General features: G+C 40.7%; 1 long non-coding RNA gene across 1 annotated transcript; it reads left to right on the top strand.

Annotated features, from left to right (window-relative positions):
• Window positions 1–3,880: 3,880 nt before the first annotated feature.
• LOC310910348 lies at window positions 3,881–10,090 on the top strand. The gene is made up of 3 exons (XR_014590285.1): window positions 3,881–4,111; window positions 8,199–8,341; window positions 9,095–10,090. It is a non-coding gene; the product is annotated as an uncharacterized lncRNA (long non-coding RNA).
• Window positions 10,091–11,764: the final 1,674 nt, after the last annotated feature.

The raw sequence follows: 11,764 nt of genomic DNA, 5'->3' as shown, positions 1-11,764 counted from the left end.
ATAAAACATAAAATGAGACAGAATTATTAAATACTCATGCTGAAATGCAATTATGCAGAACTGTAAAAACATTTGAAGAATAGCCAACCTTTCCACAAGTATCCTATGGTAAGAATTTATGTAAATTAAAATCTGCTATATAAACAACAGTGTCCTATGTAAATACAGATCCATGTGATAGTTTTAACACTTACACACAAATAGTATATGCTGCCATGTAGGAGTGGGTCACTACTTATATTTTTGACAGTGTAGATTTAACTAGCTATCAGATAAATATGAAATCTAATATAGAGATTATATCTAATATTTATTGCTTTGATTCAAAATGTAAGAGAAATATAGAACACTACTGTAGACAGCTTGCTTTTCAGCAGTTGGTGTAGGCCAGCCCTTTCCTTCAAGGAAGGGAAAAATTATCTGGGCCAAATTCTGCCACACCTACCTTTCTTTTATTCTTGATACACAGCAGTGCTCCCTGACATACTGCTGAAAGCAGAATTCTTCTCACTGTTTATATCAAGATGGGAGTTGTTTAAATTTTAGTCAGTCCCAGGTTTGTTTATAATTACCTTAAGTTACTTTAGGTGGACCCAAATCGATTGATTTAGCTTGTGTAAGACATGAGCAGCCCCCTGGAGAGGCCAGTTCCTCTAGTGGTCCCAGAGAGAGCCTGTGGTCTCAGGGCTGCTGTCTCAGTACTTTGGATCCTAAAACCAGGCAGGGTAAATCCAAGGGTAAATCCACTGCCTGAAGATCTCATGGTGGCATTTGGACCCCACTCAGCAGACCTGTCTGTTGTGCTGTGTCACACAAAGGCCCACAGGCAGCCGAGCCCACTGAAAGCTGACCAAGAATTAGTCAGCCTTGGGTAGCAAACAAGCAGTAAACATTGCTGCTGCTGGGGCATTGTGAAACCACCAAAAGAACTGTTTTCTGTGACTTCTGATTCATCCATTGCACCCAGCAATGTAGGTTTCTTTTGTGGCTGGAGATGGGCATCCTTTCCCTGTTGATGGATCCTGGCACGCTCTTTCAACCACACAAAAATAATTGTTTGGGTTGCTTTTTTTTAAGAGGAGCTACAGGTTTTTCGTAGTGTGTCAATAATTATCTAAAATCCTAATACCTTGAGGTCAGCTCCTTTCAGATTTCTTTCTCAGCTGACTGGCTGTTATTTGCCATAAAGAACAAGTCCTGTAAAAAGGAACCTTTGCGTAATTTTACCCAAGACACACTCGTAAAGCCCAGAATTAGATTGCTCTGTATTTCTGATGGAGTCCAGACAAACCAAGTTTCCTATTAAATGAGCTGACTGCGGAATATCCAGTTCTTTACATTTCCTAGTCAGGAGTATCTCCATGTTACAGAGGGTAGCAGGCCTTGCAGTTCCATAGCTCAGGAATTCAAGTGGACCAGGAGGAGCTGGATAAGTTTCTAATCTACTTCAGTGAATTGTGGACCAAGTGGCAGGAAATCAGCAGAGCCTCTGTTTCACAGAGGGTTGCAGTGCTGGGGAATGGTTGCATTCAAGCAGACCATGATGATTGAGGTACATGCTGCTTGATTGACTTCTGTTCTTTTTATTCTGGAAGTATGGTTTTAAATTCATGTTTCAGGTTCATTTAGCCGACACCTTACTGCAAGCCACAGTGTTGTAAAGCAGAATGGCTTTTAGAGGTTTATTTCATTAGAGAAAGATACATATGATATTTAATATACTAGATTCCAGCTTTAGGTCTAGTTTTTGTTATTCTTGTCTTCCTCTCAAAACAACCTTCATGAATGGCCAAGCATCCAAAGAGAAAACAGTGCCTTGAAGACCTCTTGCAAGATTTTTACTGTTACCTAGCAAAATTCTGCCATTTTATTGTAAGAATTAGTGTGGGCTTTCTCTTTAGTCAAAGTACAATTACAGACTGAAGAAATCCTTTGTAAAAAGTTACAATTAGTTTGCCTTAAGATATTTTATTTTGATTTCTCACATGAAAAATTGAGATAGCATCACCAAAATTCTAAATTAGGCATACCTCAGCATCCACAGATTTTCCAAAGAGGTTTTGAGTCATCAACTTTTACAAGGGCTAATTTTATGTATTCTGAAAATATTTTGTGTGATTTTGACTTTCTTTCTGCAATAATGAGATTTTCTTTTCTACCTAACAATTTAGTTCCATGCACTCTGCAACAATGCTAGAGTCATTAAAACATTTGGTCCTCAATTTCAATATCAAATTAACTGAGAAAAAAAATAAAATTTGCTAAACATGTATCTGAAAATAATTATTAGTTTAAGTTAAGCTGCATTGCCTTCAACTGCAGTTAGTAGCTTTCACAGAATATATGTACTCTGTAAGTAAAAGACACACTCTTGCTGATTTTTTTTCCCTGTGCTTTTTCTGATACCTTTTGTTATGATCCACAATAAAATTTGCACCTGAAAATCAACACTGCATGTTGTTGTTGGGTGGAAGGATGAGTTGCCTGACAAAAATTTTAGGGAAGCTGTGTGTGTTGTGTTCTTGAAACTTCCAGACCTCTCCATGCACCCAGCCCTTTTCCAGTCACCCCTTTGTGGGAGTGCAAGGTGTTTATTATTATGTTCTGTGGGGGCTGGTGACAGCTGAACGTGGGTTGGCAAAAGCAACCATGTAAACATATGTTTGAAATGATTAACAGCAGCAGGTCAGGAAAATGCTGTCTTTGACTCAAAGTAGCAAAGTACACCTTTACTTTTAACATTGCAGTGCTGAGCACTTCAGTGGGGATATCCCAGCTGCACATAGTGCAATTCTCTAGAGCAATTTTGTTAATTTTGAATCTAACAAAATGTTAGCAAAACATTAAAATTGTAATGATATTGTCCACATCAGAAAATAATTGCATTTAGAAAGATTTTGAGATCTATTTTTTTATAAACTTGGTTTTGTTGTGACCCTTTTATGCAGGAGCTTCAGTGCAGAGCTTGGAACCAGTCCAAAATATAGGCATCTAAAGTGCTCCAGATCGACATTTATAGCCACTGAATTACTGGCCTGAATCCAGAAGCAGGTGTTTGATCTTTAGCTCTGCTTGTAAAGCTCAAACCACCAAGCAGAGCTGCCTAATCAACAGGGAACACTAAAGACAGGGTGAGTTTTAATGCCAGTCTTCAATCCCATTCTGTTACTCAGGGCTGGATAGAAGCAATTCTGCCTGCTTAGGAGCCACATTCTTAACCCTCACCGTGGGCACTTGAAGATTTTGTCCTGAATTTTGTGGGTTTTGTCCTGAATTTCATGGGGTTTGTCCTGAAGAGCAAGTAGACTTGGTCTTCTTCAGTACAGCAAAAAGGTAATGGACTGGCTGCCTCAATCTTTTCATTGCTGCTCACACAGGGAGCAAAGGATCTGGGTTGAATACCCTTCTGCAGCCATGGGAGTTATTCCTCCTCCATTTTAGAATTCTGCAGTATGAAATGAAGGTGAAACAGTGTTTTTGCTATTGTTGGAGGGGCGCTGTCGATGCCTAAGCTGAAGTTGAAACTCAGTGTGTAGAGTGACTCCACATTAACCAAGACAGGGGAGCAGAAGAGGGAGTGTAGCTGGTGATTAAGCTGTTGAAAAGGTGGAAAAGAATTTGGGGGAAGAACCTGTCTTCTGGGCCTCCTATAAGGCCTGCTTCTGTATTTCAGGCAATCAAAAGGTGTTAAAATTCCCAAACATATTTTGAAGAGAAAGCAGACTGACATTACTTGCCTCTGTTTCAGTGCAAAGTTCCTGCTGAGCTCTTACTTTCTCTCCTCTCTGCCGTGACTCTGCATAATGTGTATGTAATGACACACTGAACACATGAATGATGATACAATGATAAAGTCCTTGTCTCCAAAGGCTCCCAGACCTGCAGGAATGCAGGAGGAGAAGAGCTGGGAGCTCCTCTATCTCATGATAGGAACGATAGGTGTGGGTTAGGGACCAAGTGCCCCTTTCTGCACCTTTCTGCCTTGAAGCTGTGGTGTGAAACAAGGAGCTGAAGAGTGACCAGTGAGGCTGCTGTGGGTGCCAGTCCCCAGGGGCAAAGCTTTCCACATTTCTCTGGTAGGGATGTGGGTGCTCAGCATTGGGCCATTGAGGTAAGTAAGTGTGTGGATTTCCCAGGTGGCTGGGGAGGAATCCTTCCCCTTGAAGTGCTGCAGGGCCATCAGCCTGGGGGAATATTGCTAGCCTTACAAGCTGCCTGCATGGGGCCGAGACTTTCCTCTCTGTGACAGTAACTTAAACACTTCCATGTGCATATTGTTACAATAATAGAGCTTTGAAGGCGTCAGCCCCGCATTTCTAAGCCTTCTGTACCTCCAGATCTTTCTGAACTGTTTGTTACAGCACTTGAATAGGCAGAAAGGACATCATTAGAGCAGTGCTCTTTTCTCAGTGGCATAAAGACCTTGTACATCTAGTGTCTGAAACCAGCTCTCACTCCAAACAGTCATAACCTCCAGCTTCATTTTTTTTCTGTTATCAGGGCAAATTAACCCATTAGCTGCACAGACTCTATTGTGAGTCAGAGGTATATGACTCATGTGAATATAACCCATTTCTATTCTGGTTTTAATTAACTTGGCCTCCACCCAAATCCTCCTTAGAAATGAAAGATACTAGATTAGCTGAAGTGTACAACACATTTTTATGGTTTGTGCTAAACTTACATGTGTATATTTATGAGACAATGCTAAAAAGAAAAAAAAGAAAAAAAGAAAAAAAAAGATTCCTATGAATGCACTAGCCTGAAAGGTAAGTGACAGAACTGCTGTATTTGACAGACTGTTAAATTAATCTGGTTGGTTTGTTTGCCTTGAAAACTGTAAGGAAAAAAAAAAAAATAAATAAATTCTAGTACATTGGGAAAATATTCCCAGTCTTGATTCAGATAAATGGAAAACAAATTTGTGGTGGTTAGAATTTCAATAGAAGTACAATCTTAAGGTGGCACTTCCCATTGTGATTTTCGTAATTTTGCTACCTGATAATTCTTTCTTCTTTCTTTCTTCTCTTTCTCTTTTTCTTTTTCTCTTCTTTTCTTCCCTCCTTCCTGCCTTCCTTCTGAATGATTTGGTCAGTATCTTTATCGGTATTTCTAATTGGGTCATTGTGCTTTCTCTTTATAAAGCAATACTAAAATCAAATTAACTCCTCAAATTTAAATTGCAGAGAGGGTAATCTAAACCAGTGCTTAGAGTACTGTCAAAACAGAAGCAATACTGTTACTAATTATATAAAATACTAATTATATTTACACAAGTTTAAAAGAATCAAAAGAAAAATAAGGAAACAAAACCACCCCTCTCTAATCCTGACAGAAATCAAAGTGTGAATCTTACTTATCGCTAAATTTTCCCCATGGCCCTTTGGGGTTTCTTAATGCAAATGGAAAGCAGGCACTCAGATACTTGTTGGAGCCATCCCACCCAACTACAATCTCTGAAGAAACAAGGACAGAATAAAAGCAGAGAGGCTGAAGGGAAAAGAGAGAGAAGTGTATCTTTCTGTGATCACTTTATAGTTTGCAGCATGGCCATATAGGACAGGAAGGACATAAACTAACCCAGGCTGATCAATTAATCAGGTGTGTGCTCTGTGTGCCACCAGCTGTCTGGTGACTAATAAGTTAGGTTTCTGCTTTGGCAGGTCCCAGGTGTCCTGGAGCATGAAGAGGAGAGCTGGAGGGAAAAGGTCAGATTTTAAAGGAGGCTTAGTTCAAGGCACTCTGAAATGAAAACTTGAATGTGCACCACTACTTCCCAGATTCTGCAGTCCCACAGTTTAATTCCAGAGGCTTGGAGCACTTAATGGAGATCTGCCCTCAGCTCTGCCTGCTGCCAGTTAGTCCTGATAAAGCCCTAACTCACCATCTCTTTGCCTAAGTGGTGACATTAAGACTTTCATCAAAGCAAGGAAAATAAAGGCACGTAGCAGACTCGGCTTCATTTAGCCAGAGCTCTGTGTCCAGACCCAGAGATTTTTCTGTCTTGGAGGGAACACTGTTCTCCCGTGCAAGAGGAGGTAGTGTGGCAGTGAATTGTTACAATCTGCACTTCCCAATCACTGGGGAAAGTTGCCCAGGTGGTAGGAGGCAGAGTTAGGGCACAGATTTATCTACTGATGTTGTAAACAGTTATGCTGCTTTTCAAGGATGTGTGTATTCTTCAGCTGGAAGTTTTGAGCATTAACCCCTGAAATTCCATTGCTGATAACTAGACCTTGGTTTTCATTTTTCCTTTGCTACAGTGGATTTCTTATGCCATCATTGATTGAGGTTGGATTACCAAACCTGTCCAGATTCCTTTTTTATGCCTATAGTAATGTCCCTCTACTGGACAGAGCTCCTTTATCTAATCTATTAAGCACTGTAGATCTGCACCAGGGTGCAGAGGATGATGTGATGATTTGACAGTAATGGGCAAGTTTCTCTGAGTCAGGTCTCCCTCCTTTGGGGATATTTGTACAAGGAAATCTGCATCAAACTCAGGATGTTCCTTTTACTATGTGTGCTCAGTAATGGAAAAGATCCATGGCTCTCCTTCACTTTGTACTTAAGGAAAGTTTAGTTGTGCCACTAGAAGAGGGGAAGGAGCATTTGTACCCTGCTGTGAGAAAAAGGACGGGTCTTGCTGGGCACAACAGTCCCAACACCTTCATTAAAATATTTCCCAGCAAACCTGTAATTTGCCTTCTGAGCACTTACAGGAATTCAAGCTGAACTATCTCGTGCTGCTGGGTCTTCAACACTTTAACCCCAGGAGTCTTGTGATCCTTTGTTCTCTGCTCTGGTGTGACACAACCTCACCCAGTAATTTTGGTGTCAAGACCGTTAACTTCTGCTGCTTCTAAGACTCCTTTCCCAGTGGCTCAGTTAGCCAGGCAGACCTCTGGGATGGGGAATGAAACCACAGCAACACCAACAGAAAACTGCTGTCTTAAGTTAGACAAAATTTTCCACTAGGTGAATTCCCCCAATTAAAAATCAGAAGATTTGTTCCAAGAAGTCAAGACATGCCTGTTATTTAAACACAATTTCTCTTTTATTACTGGCTTATTAAAACTTACCCATCTCGATTAATCAGCATTTCCTAATTAACATAAAACTCCCAAGGTCTGGTACAATTCCACCACCCACAATCCAGTTCTGTGCTGTTCATTTCTATTTAGACTGCATATTGCTGGAGCATGTGGGATTGTATTGTATGCTGCAATTATTTTCAGGGAGGACTGTGACACTTGGCCTTGATCTTGGCTTTCTCTAGTACAGAGCACTGTAAGTATTCTATATTTATTTATAACTTGCTGAGGGGAACAAGAGAGGCTGCCTGACACTCTGCACTCTCTTCTTCTTTAGATTGTAATTCTCGGATAGATCTCTCAGGAATTACAGGGAGGAGAGCTTTGCCATTTGGAGAGAAGGTCTTACAATTTAATCAGAATACAATTTTAGCCAACCAGCTAGTTCAATCAGCCAGTCCAATTATGGTGTGGGTTGAGCAAGACTCTGTGCTCAGGGTTCCCTGGAATTGTTTTCAGTTATGAAATCAAAATAAGAAATTAGGTCAGTTAAACTCTATTGACTCCTAGTCCTGCAGCTTTCAGGAGTGTACAGCAGCACGGCTTTGCCTAAATTTGTGTTTGGCATCTCACTGCTCTGGCTGGGCTTTACCACTGGTTGAAAGCTAAACTGGGAGTGCTCATTCCAAGTGCCAAGTTACAAATGTGCTTGTCCCCTGGCTGGTGCACACGGGCAGAAATCACATGGACTTGTCTCTGCCTTTAACCCTCGCTGCGCTGCAGGCAAGGGCTCTCAGTCCTGTGCTAAAAGAGCTGCAGCAGCTCTTCCATCACCATCTAAGAGCCACAGGTACTTTCCTGGGTGCCACCGGCTATTTCCTGATTGACTTATTCTCCTGAGATCTTGTATGAGCCTTTGCACCAATTTTTTCCTAACTACTGAAACCCTTCAAAAATTTCCATCTCCCCAAGCCCCCTTCATCTGTTGGTACCTTACCACCTACCTCACTTTCTAGCTATCCCTTCTCCCTTGCTAAGGCAGCTGCTGAACTCAACATCCAAACAGTCAAAACCAAGCAGCTGATCATGCCCTTGTTTCACCAAACCCCCATTTTTTCCAAACCATTCTTAAACACCATGTCATTCCTCTCTCTTTTTCTCCAGGCCACATGAAAGGCTCTGAATGGTCTCTTTATCTGGCTGCATGTAACAACTGATAGAGCTTCTTATTTCTATCATCAGCCTCTCACATTCTATGGACACACTCAGGACAACCTTTCACTCATCCTCCTGCTGTAATTTTAAAGGTAGGATTGGAAGAACTTTATCAATCCCTTCTTGCCACAAGCCAGCACATCCTGCAACATAATTTGCAATACCTTCTTCTTTCCTCCCAACGATTGTTTTAAGAAAAATATCCAAATTCTGAGCTGGCAAACAGGCTGTGGGCATTGCTTCATTCAAGGCTGGTCAAATACATGTCTGCTCTCACAGACTGAAGTTTAGTACCCACCCACCATCAAGAGTGTGGTTCCATGTCCCTGCCCTATACTCTGCAGAACAATATTAAATCCGAAATGTTCTGGGAAAGCCTTAAAAGAGCCTGAGTTTGGATACGTCCCAGGTATTTTGGTGTCTTGTGTGCACTTACAGAAGTCATAGAGAAAACAGATCCATAGAAGTGCTGTTGTTCATCCCCATCCCTTTAATTCTCTGTTCCTGTCCATTTAAATGGCAGTAGTCTTAATTCACTCTTTACTCTTCGCCCCACCATTGCTAGTGCACGTTTCTTTGCATTCATTGCCATGGATGCACATGGTTGAAAACAGTCCCCTTGTTACAAAGTGAACGTGGGATTTGAGGCATTAACTCTATTTCTTATAGCTAGTTAAAAAAAAAAAATCAAACTCCATGGAGTTTACACATTAATGTAGTGGAACTTAGGAAATTAAGATGTCACACTTCTCAATTGAAGTTGAGTTGCATTTCTGTCTATGTGATACAATTGGGTTGTAAGGCCACATGAAACCGAGTGATCAAACCTGCTTCTTTCCTAACAGTATCATATGCACCTGAGGACAGCTTTATCCACAGATCCCGCTCTGAAGCTTCCTGTTTTATGAAATAAAAGTTGTGTATTTGCATGCCTGGAATTCACTCCGCTGCTCTGCCGAAGATGAAGCTCCTTTAAATCGCTTTTCTGCTCTTTAGCAAGTCATGTGTGCTTTGAAAGCTCTGCAGGCTTTCCAAGACTCTTCCCTCTTACTGCAAAGCCAGCAATTGTCTTTTCTCAACACCACTGGGCAGGGGTCAGGCCAGACTTCCAGAAAACAGAATATTTTCTGTTAAATTATCCTCTGAAGTAAGTAGATTATATGGTATGATCTGAGTTAATCAAAGAAGTCAGAGATATTTGTGTAATGTAATGAAATAAAACTGTATCTAAATATGTACTTTGCTAAGTTTCAGTTAGATCTTAACATTTGAGAGTGATTTGGCATCTAGGATAGCATGAAAATTAATTCCAGAAACGAGATGTAATCAGTTCACCTTTCTTGGCACTGCATCTTGCTAAACGTAAAAAACCCTCTTTTCATTTACTCTATAATTATCCTTGTGTATTCTTGAATGAAAGCATAGCAAAGATCACATTTCTGGCACATTTGGGAGCAAAACAGTTAAATTGCTAACAAATAATGTTTTGTAGTTTGTATGAGAGCCAAGAAGATTAATGAAATGTTCATGAGAGAATCTGGCAAGTGGCCACATTCCTATGGGAACATTGCTGTAGTGAGGTTTAACGGAGCATGAGGGACATTAAGAAACAAATGTGTGGGAGTTTTAGGGTGAACTGTAAATGATAAGAATCTAGTAAAACTAGATATGGTGTATTTTGCCTTTGAGGCTTTCCAGCGGGTCTGTGTAACATTTCTCATCCTTATCTGAAGGCTGTGAGGAAGATGAGCACAGTGCACCCTCCGTGGGTTTTTTAACAGCAGCTGTCAAACACTTGAGCTCTGCTGACTTCTTTGAATGTTACAGCAGATGTAAACTCATTAAGCAAATGGCTACAAGAAGTAAGTCCTCCGGCCTGACTAGAGTTTTTGTATAGAAGCTCCTCCATTTACTGCTGAATCTGCCAGCCTTCCCAAAACTTCCATCCGCTTTTAATGGCCAAAAAGTGGCATTAATTTCATTCTTTTAGACAAGCCAAGGAGAAGCTTCATTACTGCAGTGTTATTTCTATTTCTGCTGCTCCACCACCTCCCCTGTGATAGCAATTGTCTCTGAAATACATCCTCATCGACCTTGAGTATCCACTAATATGCTCTATTTCTGTTATTTAATGTTAATTTTAATCAAAGGTAAGAAAATAAGCTAAATTTCCTGTGTTTCAGAAAAAAAAGAACCCAAACCCCTCTTTTCAGTTGATTGCTAACAGCAATCAAACACTTCTCTGTATCATACCAAAAGATAAGAAAAATGGGAAGGTATCGATTTCCCTGGAAGCAGGGCAGGTACTGAGACATGTGTGGACTCCACCAATGCACTTCCTAGGGGTTTTCCAAATTAGCTAAAATAATCCTGGGAGACCATCAGGGAGAGCTGTTAAAGAAAACCTGTGTCCTTACTTACCTTTCCACTAGATGGCAATGGTACATGGTAGTTACGTGTACTTTAGGAGAGGAAACCTTTAAAAACGAACATTTTATTAGAGGCCCGAATACCTCTTTAAACGAGGGCAGTTGGACTGTTAACATATGCTGGAACTCAGCTGTCTCAGCACTCCCTGTCTCGAGCAGTTAAACTAATTCTCTCTTTTTTTTTTTTTTTTCGTAACAAATGCAATATCCAGATTTAGAAGTAACGGATGTGAATAATAAAACCTATTCAAAAGCAAATAGAGAGCTGTGGTGACCAGGCTGGTGTCTAACACACCGAAGTTTGTGTTAAGTTTCGACTTTCTTGCTGGATGAGGCACTTTTCTGGTATTAAAATCAACAGCCAAACCAGTTCTTGAAGTCATTTCATTCGCTTCAGAAGAGCTGCATTCGGGATGCATGTGGATTGGGAATTTTGTATTGCAAAATTAAGAACGCACACTACTGTCTGAGGAGGAAAAAAGACTATTTTTTTTTACTGTGGTGAGTCAGAACAGCATCCAAAGTGGGACTCCTTTGCAAAAGCTGCCCCCAAAACAGTTTGGAGGCTTAACATCGTAAAGGAGATGATGTTGGAGGAGGGTGAGAGGGAAAAGAGAGGCACAAAAAAAAGCGCTTTTTTAATGTGCCCAAATTTCTGAAGAAATGCAACAGGCATTGGGATGGATGGGATATCTGAACTGGTGACTTGGCATCTGGAGACCATTTGAGGCCTGCCTGTAATTCAGAACACACCATGGCAGAACTGCTTTTTCCTAAGGCGTGACAGTTTGTTGTGATGCACATTTACTATTTTCCTATGAAACTGCCCAGAGTGCTCTACCTGACCACAGGACCCACTTCCCAATAGGAGGATAGAGAGTGTGTGCTTATTAAAGTGTTCTGATTTGAGGAAAATCTTTCAAGGAAAATCTTCCATGCATATCAATGTAGAGCATTTGTCCTATCCTAACCATGTGCTTCAGACTGGAAGGTTTTTAATAGATACCACCTACAGAATTTTCAAATTTGTTTCATGACAAGACAAGATCAAATGCAAAATACAAAAGTTTAACTGCCTCCTAGTCA

The sequence above is a fragment of the Zosterops lateralis genome (assembly GCF_965231275.1).
Source record: "Zosterops lateralis genome assembly, chromosome: 6".
Classification (NCBI taxonomy): Eukaryota; Metazoa; Chordata; class Aves; order Passeriformes; family Zosteropidae; genus Zosterops; species Zosterops lateralis.
Note: the sequence above shows the minus strand (reverse complement) of the source record. Positions and strands in the feature narration are given on the sequence as shown.